Here is a 13,779-nt window from a genome sequence, read left to right as displayed (position 1 = left end):
ATATTAAGGAAATACATAAAGAATGTTAAGACCTTATCAGACGTAGAAGCCAGCTTGAAGAGGGTTTCTACTGGCCAAACCTGGGACAATTTAGTATTGAAATACTTAGTGATAATAATATATTATATCCCACTGAATAAAATAGGAATCTATAAGTCTACAATTATGAAAGAAAGAGGAAGGGAGGATAAGGTTTACCAGATAACAAAATGACAACTAATAAATGTAGAAGAGATGATGAAAATTGAAATTCACTGCTTGTCAACTACAGTCATAATAATTCACAGGCACACGAGAAATATCAACAAAACTAGTTAAAACTAGTGGGTGGAATGAAGAATGGGGTGTATATGTAATGTCAAAGTATTTTCCTGCAAAACATGTACAAATTATGAAAGCAAAAAGAACAAAGCAGGCACAGTGGTGTGCACCTGGAGTTTCAGCTACACAGGAGGCTGAGGGCTGAGGTGCAATGACCACTGGGCGCAGTAGTTGGAGTCTTGCCTGTTTACTGAAAAAAATAAAAATATAAAAGAAGAAGAAAATTTTAAAAATGTTAATTTTTATTTATTTTTTTTAAAAAAGAAAAGAACAGCCTTGCAATAGAGAAACATGGATGATTATGACCTTCCTCAAGTGGTCAAAGTTAACATTACCAGTGACAGAGTGAAATAACCTCATGTACCACCTGAGGGAATGCAGTGAAAAGGGCACAGAATCACTCCTATGACATTCATAATTTGAATATAATAAGAGAAAATGCCAGACAACGCAAAATTCTGCAAAATAGTTAGCCTGTAATCTTCAAATATCTGAAGGTCATTATATTAGTCATACCCAAGACTGGATGATTTCTAAAGAAAAGAGGTTTAATTGACTCACAGTTCCACATGGCTGGATAGTGAGGCCTCAGGAAACATACACTCATAGTGGAAGGCACCTCTTCACAGGGCAGCAAGAGAGAAATTAGTGCCAAGTGAAATGGGAAGCCCCTTATAAAGCCATCAAATCTCCTGAGAACTCACTCACTATCATGAGAAGAACATGAGCAGCGTGAGGAAAACCACCTGCATGATTCAATTACCTCCCACCAGGTCCCTCCCACGACACATGGAGATTATGGGAAATACAATTCAAGATGAGATTTTGGTGGGGACACAGCCAAACCATATCATTCTACCCCAACCCCTCCCAGATCTCATGTCCTCACATTACAAGACACAATCATGCCCTTACAACAGTCCCCCAAAGTCTTAACTCATTCCAGCATTAACTCAAAAGTCCAAGTACAAAATCTCATCTGAGACAAGGCAAGTTCCTTCCGCTTATGAACCTGTGAAATCAAAAGCAAATTAGTTACTTCCTAGTTACAATAGGGGTACAGGCATTGGTAAATACACCCATTCCAAATGGCCAAAACAAAGGGGCTATAGGCCCCTATGAAAGTTCGAAATTCAAAAGGGCAGTCATCAAACCTTAAAGTCCCAAAATGATTCTTCTTTGACTTCATGTCTCATATCCAGGTAATGCTGATGCAAGAAGGAGGTTCCCACACCTTGGGCAGCTCCACCTCTTTGGCTTTGCAGGGTATAGCCCCTTCAAGACTGCTGTCACACTGGCATTGAGTGTCTGTGGCTTTTTCAGGAGTCCAGTGCTAGCTGTTGGTGGAGCTACCATTCTGGGGTCTGGAGGATAGTGGCCTACTTCTCAAAGCTCCCCTAGGCAGTGCCCCAGTGGGGACTCTCTATGGGGGCTCCAACCCCACATTTCCCTTCTGCACTGCCCTAGAAGAGGCTCGCCATGAGGGCTCTGCCCCTGCAGCAAATTTCTGCTTGGACATCCAAGCATTTTCATACATCTTCTGAAATCTAGGTGGAGGTTTGCAAACCTCAATTATTGACTTCTGTGGACACACAGGCTCAACACCATGTGGAAGCTGCCAAGGCTTGGGGCTTGCATCCTCTGAAGCAATGGTCTGAGCTGTACCTCAGCCCCTTTTAGCCACAGCTGGAGCAGCTGGAATGGAGGGCACCAAGTCCCAAGGCTGCACACAGCAGGGGGGCCCTGGACCCAGCCCAATAAACCATTTTACTCTCCTAGGTCTCTGGGTTTGTGATAGGAGGAGCTGCTATGAAGGTCTCTGACCTGTGCTGAAGACATTTTCCCCATTAACAGTTGGCTTCTCATTACTTATGCAAATGTCTGCAGCAGGGTTGAATTTATCCCCAGAAAATGGGACTTTTTTTCTGTTGTATCATCAGGCTGCAAATTTTCCAAACATTTATACTCTACTTCCTCTTGAACACTTTGCCATTTAGACATTTCTTCCACCGGATATCCTAAATCATCTTTCTCAAGTTTGAAGTTCTGCAAACTTCAGGGCAGGGGCAAAATGCTGCCAGTCTCTTTGCATATCAAAAGTGGCCTTTACTCCAGTTCTCAACAAGTTTCTCATCTCCATCTGAGACCACCTCAGCCAGGACTTCATTGTCCATATCACTATCAGCATTTTGCTCAAAGCCATTTAACACGTCTCTAGGAAGCTCCAAACCTTCTCACATCTTCCTGTCTTCTGAGGCCTCCAAATCTCTAAGACGTTTCAAACGTTCCCACAATTTCCTGTCTTCTTCTGAGCCCTCCAATCTGTTCCAACATCTGCCGGTTACCCAGTTCCAAAGTCACTTCCACATTTTCAGGTATCCTTATAGCAGCACCCCACTCTCTGGGGTACCAATTTACTGTATTAGTCTGTTCTCACACTGCTATAAGGACATACCTGAGATTCAGTATTTCATAAAGGAAAGAAGTTTAATTGACTCACAGTTCAGCATGCCTGGGAAGGCCTCAGGAAACCTACAATCACGGCAGAAGGCACCTCTTCATAAGGCAGCAGGAGAGAGAATGACTGCCATGCCAAGCAAAGGAGGAAGCCCCTTATAAAACGATCAGATCTCATGAGAACTCATTATCATGAGAACAGCATGGTGGAAACTGCCCTCATGGTTCAATTATCTCCCATTGGGTTCCACCCATGGGAGGAACGTGGGTACTATGGGAGCTACAAATGAAGATGTGATTTGGGTGGGGACATGGCCAAACCATATCAGTTAAGAAAGACAAGGAAGGATTGAAGAACAGTTCTATATAGAAGAGAACTGAAAAGACATGACAACTTCATACAACATGAGATCCTGGATTATATCATTTTGTTATAAAAGACATTATTTCAATAGTTAGTGAAGACTTTTTTAACAAGTTTGGGTATGAGAGTTTTCTGTACTGTTATTTTGTTACTATTATTATTATACTTTAAGTTCTGGGATACACGTGCAGAACGTGCAGGTTTGTTGCATAGGTATACACATGCCATGGTTGTTTGCTGCACCCATCAACCCATCATCTACATTAGGTATATCTTCTAATGCTATCCCTCCCCTAACAGCCCCACCCCTCAACAGGCCCCGATGTGTGATGTTCCCCTCCCTGTGTCCATGTGTTCTCATTGTTCACCTCCCACTTACAAGTGAGAACATGCAGTGTTTGGTTTTCGGTTCTTGTGTTGGTTTGCAGAGAATGATGATATTCAACTTCACCCATGTCCCTGCAAAGGACATGAACTCATCCTTTTTTATGGCTGCATAGTATTCCATGGCATGTATGTGCCACATTTTCTTTATCCAGTCTATCATTGATGGGCATTTGGGTTGGTTCTAAGTCTTTGCTATTGTAAACAGTGCTGTAACAAACATTTGTGTGCATATGTCTTTAGAGCAGAATGATGAATAATCCTGTGGGTATATACCCAGTAATGAGATTGCTGGGCCAAATGGTATTCATGGTTCTAGATCCTTGAGGAATTGCCACACTGTCTTCCACATCCTCTCCAGCATCTGTTGTTTCTTTGCATCCTCTCCAGCATCTGTTGTTTCCTGACTTTTTAATGATCACCATTCTAACTGGCATGAGATGGTATCTCATTGTGGTTTTGATTTGCATTTCTCCAATGACCAGTGATGTTGAGCTTTTTTTCATGTGTTTGTTGGCTACATAAATGTCTTCTTTTGATAAGTGTCTGTTCAGATCCTTTGCCCACTTTTCAGTAGGGTTGTTTTTCTCTTGTAACTTTAACTTTTTGTAGATGCTGGATATCTGCCCTTTGTCAGATGGATAGATTGCAAAAGTTATCCCATTCTATAGTGTGCCTGTTCACTCTGATGACAGTTTCTTTTCTGTGCAGAAGTGCTTTAGTTAAATTAGATCCCATTTGTCAATTTTGCCTTTTGTTTTCAATGCTTTTGGTGTTTTAGTCATGAAATCTTTACCCATATCTATGTCCTGAATGGTATTGCCTAGGTTTTCTTCCGGGGTTTTTATGGTTTTAGGACTTATATATTTAAGTCTTTAGTTCATCTTGAGTTAACTTTTGTGTAAGGTATAAAGAAGGGGTCCAGTTTCAGTTTTCTGCATATGGCTAGCCTGTTTTCCCAACAGAATTTATTAAATAGGGAATCATTTCCCCATTGCTTGTTTTTGTCAGGTTTGTCAAAGATCAGATGGTTGTAGATGTGTGGTGTTATTTCTGAGCCCTCTGTTCTGTTTCATTGATCTATATATCTGTTTTTGCACCAGTACCATGCTGTTCTGATTACTGGAACCATGTACTATAGTTTGAACTCAGGTGGCGTGATGCCTCCAGCTTTGTTCTTTGGCTTAGGATTGCCTTGGAAATGCGGGCTCTTTTTTGGTTCCATATGAATTTTAAAGTAGTTTCTTCCAATTCTGTGAAGAAAGTCAATGGTAGCTTGATGAGAATAGCATTGAATCTATAAATTACTTTGGGAGGTATGGTCATTTTCATGATATTGATTCTTCCTATCCATGAGCATGGAATGTTCTTCCATTTTTTTTTTTTTTTTTTTTTTGTCTTCTCTTATTTTGTTGAGCAATTGTTTGTAGTTCTCCTTGAAGAGGACCTTCACATCCCTTGTAAGTTGGATTCCTATGTATTTTATTCACTTTGTGGCAATTGTGAATGGGAGTTCATTCAGGATTTGGCTGTCTGTTCTTGGTGTATAGGAATGCTTGTGATTTTTGCACATTGATTTTGTATCCTGAGACTTTGCTGAAGTTGCTTATCAGCTTAAGGAGATTTGAGGCTGAGATGATGGGGTTTTCTAAATACACAATCATGTCATCTGCAAACGGAGACACTTTGACTTCCTCTTTTACTAACTGAATACCTTTATTTCTTACTCTTGCCTGACTGCCCCGGCCAGAACTTCCAATACTCCAATAGGAGTGGTGACAGAGGGCATCCTTCTATTATGCCAATTTTCAAAGGGAATGCTTCCAGTTTTTACCCATTCAGTATGATATTGGCTGTGGGTTTGCCATAAATAGGTCTTATTATTTTGAGGAATGTTCCATCAATACCTGGTTTATTGAGATTTTTTAGCATGAATGAGTGTTGAATTTTGTCGAAGGCCTTTTCTGCATCTATTGAGATAATCATGTGGTTTTTGTCATTGGTTCTGTTTATGTGACGGATTACGTTTATTGATTTGCATATGTTGAACCAGCTTTACATCCCAGGAGGGAAGCCCACTTGATTGTGGTGGATAAGCTTTTTGCTGTGCTGCTGGGTTGGGTTTGCCAGTATTTTACTGAGGATTTTCACATCAACGTTTTCAGGAATATTCGCCTGAAATTTTCTTTTCTTCTTGTGTCTCTGCCAGGTTTTGGTATCAGGATGATACTGGCCTCATAAAATGAGTCAGGGACGATTCCCTCTTCTATTGTTTGGAATAGTTTCAGAAGGAATGGCACCAGCTCCTGTTTGTACCTCTGGAAGAATTCGGCTGTGAATCCTTCTGGTCCTGAACTTTTTTTGGTTGGTAGGTTATTAATTACTGCCTCAATTTCAGAACTTGTTATTGGTATATTCAGGGATTCGACTTCTTCATGGTTTAGACTTGGGAGAGTGTACGTGTCCAGGAATTTATCCATTTCTTCTAGATTCTCTAGTTTATTTGCCTAGAGGGGTTTATAGGATTCTCTGATGGTAGTTTGTATTTCTGTGGGATCAGTGGTGATATCCCCTTTCTAATTTTTTATTGCATCTATTTGCTTCTTCTCTAGTTTCTTCTTCATTAGTCTGGCTAGCCATCTATTTTGTTGATCTTTTCAAATAACCAGCTCTTGGATTCATTGATTTTTTAAAGGGTTTTTTGTGTCTCTACTTCCTTCAGTTCTGCTTTGATCTTAGTTATTTCTTGTCTTCTGCTAGCTTTTGAATTTGTTTGCCCATCCTTCTCTAGGTCTTTTAATTGTAATGTTAGGGTGTCGATTTTATATCTTTTCTACTTTCTCTTGTGGGCATTTAGTGCTATAAATTTCCCTCTATACACTGCTTTAAATGTGTCCCAGAGATTCTGGTACATTGAGTCGTTGTTCTCATTGGTTTCTATTTTTTTATTTTTTTTTAAATTTATTTATTATTATTATACTTTAAGTTGTAGGGTACATGTGCATAACGTGCAGGTTTGTTACATATGTATACTTGTGCCATGTTGGTGTGCTGCACCCATCAACTCGTCATTTACATCAGGTATAACTCCCAATGCAATCCCTCCCCCCTCCCCCCTCTCCATGATAGGCCCCGGTGTGTGATGTTCCCCTTCCTGAGTCCAAGTGATCTCATTGTTCAGTTCCCACCTATGAGTGAGAACATGCGGTGTTTGGTTTTCTGTTCTTGTGATAGTTTGCTAAGAATGATGGTTTCCAGCTGCATCCATGTCCCTACAAAGGACACAAACTCATCCTTTTTGATGGCTGCATAGTATTCCATGGTGTATATGTGCCACATTTTCTTAATCCAATCTGTCACTGATGGACATTTGGGTTGATTCCAAGTCTTTGCTATTGTGAATAGTGCTGCAATAAACATACGTGTGCATGTGTCTTTATAGCAGCATAATTTATAATCCTTTGGGTATATACCCAGTAATGGGATGGCTGGGTCATTGGTTGCAAAGATATCTTTATGAGATCCCATTTGTCAATTTTGGCTTTTGCTGCCGTTGCTTTTGGTGTTTTAGACATGAAGTCTTTGCCCATGCCTATGTCCTGAATGGTACTACCTAGGTTTTCCTCTAGGATTTTTATGGTATTAGGTCTAACATTTAAGTCTCTAATCCATCTTAAATTAATTTTCGTATAAGGAGTAAGGAAAGGATCCAGTTTCAGCTTTCTACTTATGGCTAGCCAATTTTCCCAGCACCATTTATTAAATAGGGAATCGTTTCCCCATTTCTTGTTTTTGTCAGGTTTGTCAAAGATCAGATGGCTGTAGATGTGTGGTATTATTTCTGAGGACTCTGTTCTGTTCCATTGGTCTATCTCATTAAACTAAAGAGCTTCTGCACAGCAAAAGAAACTACCATCAGAGTGAACAGGCAACCTACAGAATGGGAGAAAATTTTTGCAATCTACTCATCTGACAAAGGGCTACTATCCAGAACCTACAAAGAACTCAAACAAATTTACAAGAAAAAAAACAAACAACCCCATCAAAAAGTGGGCAAAGGATATGAACAGACATTTCTCAAAAGAAGACATTCATACAGCCAACAGACACATGAAAAAATGCTCATCATCACTGGCCATCAGAGAAATGCAAATCAAAACCACAATGAGATACCATCTCACACCAGTTAGAATGGCGATCATTAAAAAGTCAGGAAACAACAGGTGCTGGAGAGGATGTGGAGAAATAGGAACACTTTTACACTGTTGGTGGGATTGTAAACGAGTTCAACCATTATGGAAAACAGTATGGCGATTCCTCAAGGATCTAGAACTAGATGTACCATATGACCCAGCCATCCCATTACTGGGTATATACCCAAAGGATTATAAATTATGCTGCTACAAAGACACATGCACACGTATGTTTATTGCAGCACTATTCACAATAGCAAAGACTTGGAATCAACCCAAATGTCCATCAGTGACAGACTGGATTAAGAAAATGTGGCACATATACACCATGGAATACTATGCAGCTATAAAAAAGGATGAGTTTGTGTCCTTTGTAGGGACATGGATGCAGCTGGAAACCATCATTCTTAGCAAACTATCACAAGAACAGAAAACCAAACACCGCATGTTCTCACTCATAGGTGGGAACTGAACAATGAGATCACTTGGACTCGGGAACGGGAACATCATACACCGGGGCCTATCATGGTGAGGGGGCAGGGGGGAAGGATTGCATTGGGAGTTATACCTGATGTAAATGACGAGTTGATGGGTGCTGACGAGTTGATGGGTGCAGCAGAGCAACATGGCACAAGTATACATATATAACAAACCTGCACGTTATGCACATGTACCCTAGAACTTAAAGTATAATAATAATAAAAAAAGACATCTTTTTTTCTGCTTTCATTTCGTTATGTACCCAATAGTCATTCAGGAGCAAGTTGTTCAGTTTCCATGTAGCTGAGTGGTTTTGAGTGAGTTTCTTAATCCTGAGTTCTAATTTGATTGCACTGTGGTCTGAGATACTGTTTGTTACGAATTGCATTCTTTTGCATTTCCTGAGGAGTGTTTTACTTCCAATTATGTGGTCAATTTTAGAATAAGTGTGATGTGATACTGAGAAGGATTTGTATTCTGTTGATTTGGGGTGGAGAGTTCTGTATATATCTATTAGGTCTGCTTGGTCCAGAGCTCAGTTCAAGTCCTGAATATCCTTGTTAATTTTCTGTCTTGTTGGTCTAATATTGACAGTGGAGTGTTAAAGTCTCCCACTATTATTGTATGGGAGCCTAAGCCTCTTTGTAGATGTCTAAGGACTTGCTTTATGAATCTGAGTTCTAATGTATTGGTTGCATATACACAGGATATTTAGCTCTTCTTGTTGCATTGATTCCTTTACCATTATGTAATGCCGTTTTTTGTCTTTTTGATCTTTGTTAGTTTAAAGTGTGTTTTATCAGAGACTAGGATTGCAACTCCTCCTTTTTTTTTTCTTTCCATTTGTTTAGTAAATATTCTTCCATCCCTTTATTTTGAGCCTATGGGTGTCTTTGCATGTGAGATGGGTCTCCAGCACACCGATGGGTCTTGACTCTTTATCCAATTTGCCAGTCTGTGTCTTTTAATTGGGGCATTTAGCCCATTTACATTTAAGGTTAATATTGTCATGTGTGAATTTGATCCTGTCATTATGACGCTAGCTGATTATTTTGCCCATTAGTTGATGCAATTTCTTCATAGTGTTGACGGCCTTTACAATGTGTTATGCTTTTGCAGTGGCTGTTGTCAGTTGTTCCTTTCTATGTTTAGTGTTTCCTTCAGGAACTCTTGTAAGGCAGGCTTGGTGGTTACACAATCTCTCAGCATTTGCTTGTCTGTAAAGGATTTCATTTCTCCTTCGCGTATGAAGCTTAGTTTGGCTGGATATGAAATTCTGAGTTGAAAATTCTTTTATTTAAGAATGTTAAATATTGGCCTCCACTCTCTTCTGACTTGTAGGGTTTCTTCTGAGACATCCACTGTTAGTCTAAACGGCTTTGTGGATAACCCGACCTTTCTCTCTGGGTGCCCTTAACATTTTTTCCTTCATTTCAACTTTGGTGAATCTGACAAGTATGTCTTGGGTTGCCCTTTTCAAGGAGTACCTTGTGGTGTTCTCTGTATTTTCTGAATTTGAATGTTGGCCTCTCTTGCTAGATTGGGGAAGTTTTCCTGGATGATATCCTGAAGAATGTTTTCCAACTTGATCCCATTCTCCCCGTCACTTTCTGGTACACCAATCAAACATAGATTTGGTCTTTTCACATAGACCCATATTTCTTGGAGGCTTTGTTCATTTATTTTCATTCTTTTTTCTCTATTCGTGTCTTCTCACTTTCTTTCAGTAAGTTGATCTTCAATCTCTGATATCCTTTCTTCTGCTTGATCGATTTGGCTATTGATACTTTTGTATGCTTCACGAAGTTCTGGTGCTGTGTTTTGCAACTCCATCAGGTCATTTATATTCTTCTCTAAACTGGTTATTCTAGTCGGCAACTCATCTAACCTTTTTTCCAGATTCTTAGCTTCCTTGCATTGGGTTAGAACATGCTCCTTTAGCTCAGAGGAGTTTGTTATTACCCATCTTCTGAAGCCTACTTCTATCAATTTGTCAAACTCATTCTCCACCCAGTTTTGTCCCCTTGTTGGTGAAGAGTTGTGATCCTTTGGAGGAGAAGAGACGTTCTGGTGTTTTGGAAGTTTCAGCCTTTTGTGCTGGTTTCTAACCATCTTTGTGGATTTATCTACCTTTGGTCTTTGACGGTGGTGACCTTCAGATGGGTTCTCTGTGTGGGCGTCCTTTTGGTTGATGTTGATGCTATCCCATTCTCTTCATTAGTTTTCCTTCTACCAGTCAGGCCCTCTGTTGCAGGTGTGACACAGTTTGCTGGAGGTCCACTCCAGACCCTATTTGCCTGGGTATCACCAGTGGAGGCTGCCGAACAGCAAACATTGCTGCCTGTTCCTTCCTCTGGAAGCTTCATCCCAGTGGGGCACCCATCAGATGCCAGCCAGAGCCAGAGCTCTCCTGTATGAGGTGTTTGTCGGCCCCTAGTGGGTGATGTCTCCCAGTCAGGACATATGGGAGTCAGGGACCCACTTGAGGGGGCAGTCTGACACTTAGCAGAGCTCAAACGCTGTGCTGGGAGATCCACTGCTCTCTTCAGAGCCAGCAGGCAGGAACGTTTAAGTCTGCTGAAGCTGCAGTCACAGCCACCCCTTGCCCCAGGTGCTCTATCCCAGGGAGTTGGGTGTTTTATCTATAAGCCCCTGACTGGGGCTGCTGCCTTTTTTTCAGAGATGCCCTGCTCAGAGAGGAGGAATCTAGAGAGGCAGTCTGGGCACAGCTGCCTTGCTGAGCTGCAGTGGGCTCCACCAGGTTCGAACTTCCCAAAGGGTTTGTTTACACTGTGAGGGTAAAACCACCTACTCAAGCTTCAGTAATGGCAGACGCCCCTCCTCCCACCAAGCTCAAGTGTCCCAGGTCAACCTCAGATTGCTGTGTTGGCAATGAGAATTTCAAGCCAGGGGATCTTAGCTTGCTGGGCTCCGTGGGGGTGGGACCCACCAAACCAGACTACTGGGCTCCCTGGCTTCAGCCCCCTCTCTAGGGGAGTGGACGGTTCTGTCTCCCAGTGTTCCTGGTGCCACAGGGGTATGAAAATAATCTACAGCTAGCTCTGCGTCTGCCCAAAGGGCCGCCCAGTTTTATGCTTGAAACCCTGGGCCCTGGTGGCATAGACACCAGAGGGAATCTCCTGGTCTGCAGGTTGCAAAGACCATGGAAAAAGCGCAGTATCTGGGCCAGAGTCCACCATTCCTCAGGGAACATTCCCTCACGGCTTCCCTTGGCTAGAGGGGTGAAATCCCTCAACCCCTTGCACTTCCTGGGTGAGGCGATGCCCCACCCTGCTTTGGTTCACCCTCCATGGGCTGCACCCACTGTCCAACCAGTCCCAATGAGATGAATTGGGAACCTCAGTTGGAAATGCAGAAATCACCCACCTTCTGCGTCGATCTCACTGGGAGCTGCAGATCAGAGCTGTTCCTGTTTGGCCATCTTGCCAGCAAATGCTCTGCACTGTTCTTATAACTTGTCTATAACTTTGAAATTATTTCCAAATAAAAAGTACAACTTCAAAACATTCTATGAATGCATAAGCAAAGGTAAAATGCCTGACAATGTCAAAAGCTAATTAGCATCAGAGGGGGGCACAATTCCAAATTATCATTTGAGTGTTCTTTCCTCCCTTCTCTCTTTCTTCAAGTAGAAAGAAATATCAATCCATAGGGTCAGGGAGGTTGTTGTCTACACTGCCATATCCAAGTGCCTACGATAGTAGCAGGCTCACATTTGGTGCTCAAAAATACTCTGGATTACTGCATTTTTATTATGAATACTTCTGCCTTTAAACTATGATTTTTTAATGCTTTCAATCTCCATTTCTAAAATGATTATTTCTAATCATAGCAGAACAATAAGGAAAAATGCTCCCTTCTGCTCTCAGTTTATGCAATCTCTGAAAAGTAAAAAAGAAATGTTCCAGTGCTCTTCAGGAAGCAGAGGCAGACCATGCAAACAGCAATATGGTTTACTGAGTTTTCTCCATCCTCATTCGTGCCTCTAAAGGCTATGCCACTCCATTCATGCACTCACAATAAATGTCACTCTTTGACCTTTACCATCTGCAGTGACCTTCAAAAGTGAGTCTAGACAGGTTAGTTTTCCCATTCCTTCAAGGAGAACAATATTTAACAACCATAGGTACTTATAAATGCTTTATAGAAACTCTATATAACTACAAACCAAAACAAATCTATATATTAAGTGGGAAAAGACCACACAACTATTAAAATTCAGTTGATAAAATAATTTAATGTTCTAGATCATGTTGTATTCCTGACACTATATCATCGATTTTGAATTTTAAAGCAGAAAGCTTTATTTATGCATTTAATCGGTTGCTTGTCAACTTGTTTCTTTAATTTGAGGCAAGAGAGACCATCTATCTGAAACAAAAATGCTATCTAATGACAAATTTTCCAGTGGGTATCTACAGCTGAGATACTGGTAATTTACTGCTTCATTCACTCACTTAATATTTATTACTTGTCAGTCTCTGTTTTAAGTTCTAAAACTATTGCAAAAAATACATACAGAAAGTAGAATGTGATAAGAACATCTTCTCAATAGCTAAGTATGGTACTGCTGTAAGTTCTTTCTGAGTTCAACATGCTTATACTACGGTCGGGCGCTGTGGCTCATGCCTATAATCCCAGCACTTTGGGAGGTAAGATGGAAAAATGCCTGACAACATAAAAAGCTAACTAGTGATCCAAGGCAGGCAAATCACCCGAGGTCAGGAGTTCAATACCAGTCTTGCCAACATGGCAAAACCCCGTCTCTACTAAAAATACAAAAATTAGCCAAGTGTGGTGGTATGCACCTGTAATCCCAGCTACCCAGGAGGCTGAGGCAGGAGAATCGCTGGAAGCCAGGGGCAGAGGTTGCAGTGAGCCAAAGTTGCACAACTGCACTCCATCCTGGGCAACAGAGCAAGACTCCATCTCAAAAAAAAAAAAAAGCTATACTAGCACTTACTACTTTTATAAAATTACTACATAAATTTTATTGGCACAGTGTTTCACAAAGTCAGTTGGCTTCTACTTTGGGGGAGTTCTACTTTAAGCACAAAACCAAATTCTTGGTAGCCATCAAACTGAGTCATATTTTAGACTTCATTATGATAAATAGATGGTATAAAGTACAAGTGTATCTCATCCAAAATGTTAGTTTTTTTCATCTTAACACAGGATGCAACATACTATTCATAATAAATATTTATTGAATTAAATATTGAAGGAGTGAACAAGTAAATGCTCATGTTTCTCCCAGAGCTCCTATTTCCTAATGAGAATAGTTTAGTTAACCACACTGAAAGGCAGTCATCATATGGCTAATTTTATTAATGTTTGCAAATACAAGTGAGAAATTACATTGCTATCAGACCATTGTTCTTGTGACTTTTGAAAGGTTTTAAGAATACAGGAAATCTCAAAGTTTTGCTGATTTATTGGAATTGGAAAAGGATTTTTACATTGGATGGTATGGAAAGGACCTCTTCCATGATTTCCCCAAGTTGCCTTTTCCTTAGATGCCAAAAAGCATACAAAACAATCAAACAGCAGAGTGATTCT

This window comes from Macaca thibetana, chromosome 11 (genome assembly GCF_024542745.1).
Source record: "Macaca thibetana thibetana isolate TM-01 chromosome 11, ASM2454274v1, whole genome shotgun sequence".
Taxonomy (NCBI): domain Eukaryota; kingdom Metazoa; phylum Chordata; class Mammalia; order Primates; family Cercopithecidae; genus Macaca; species Macaca thibetana.
This window is presented reverse-complemented; position numbering follows the sequence as displayed.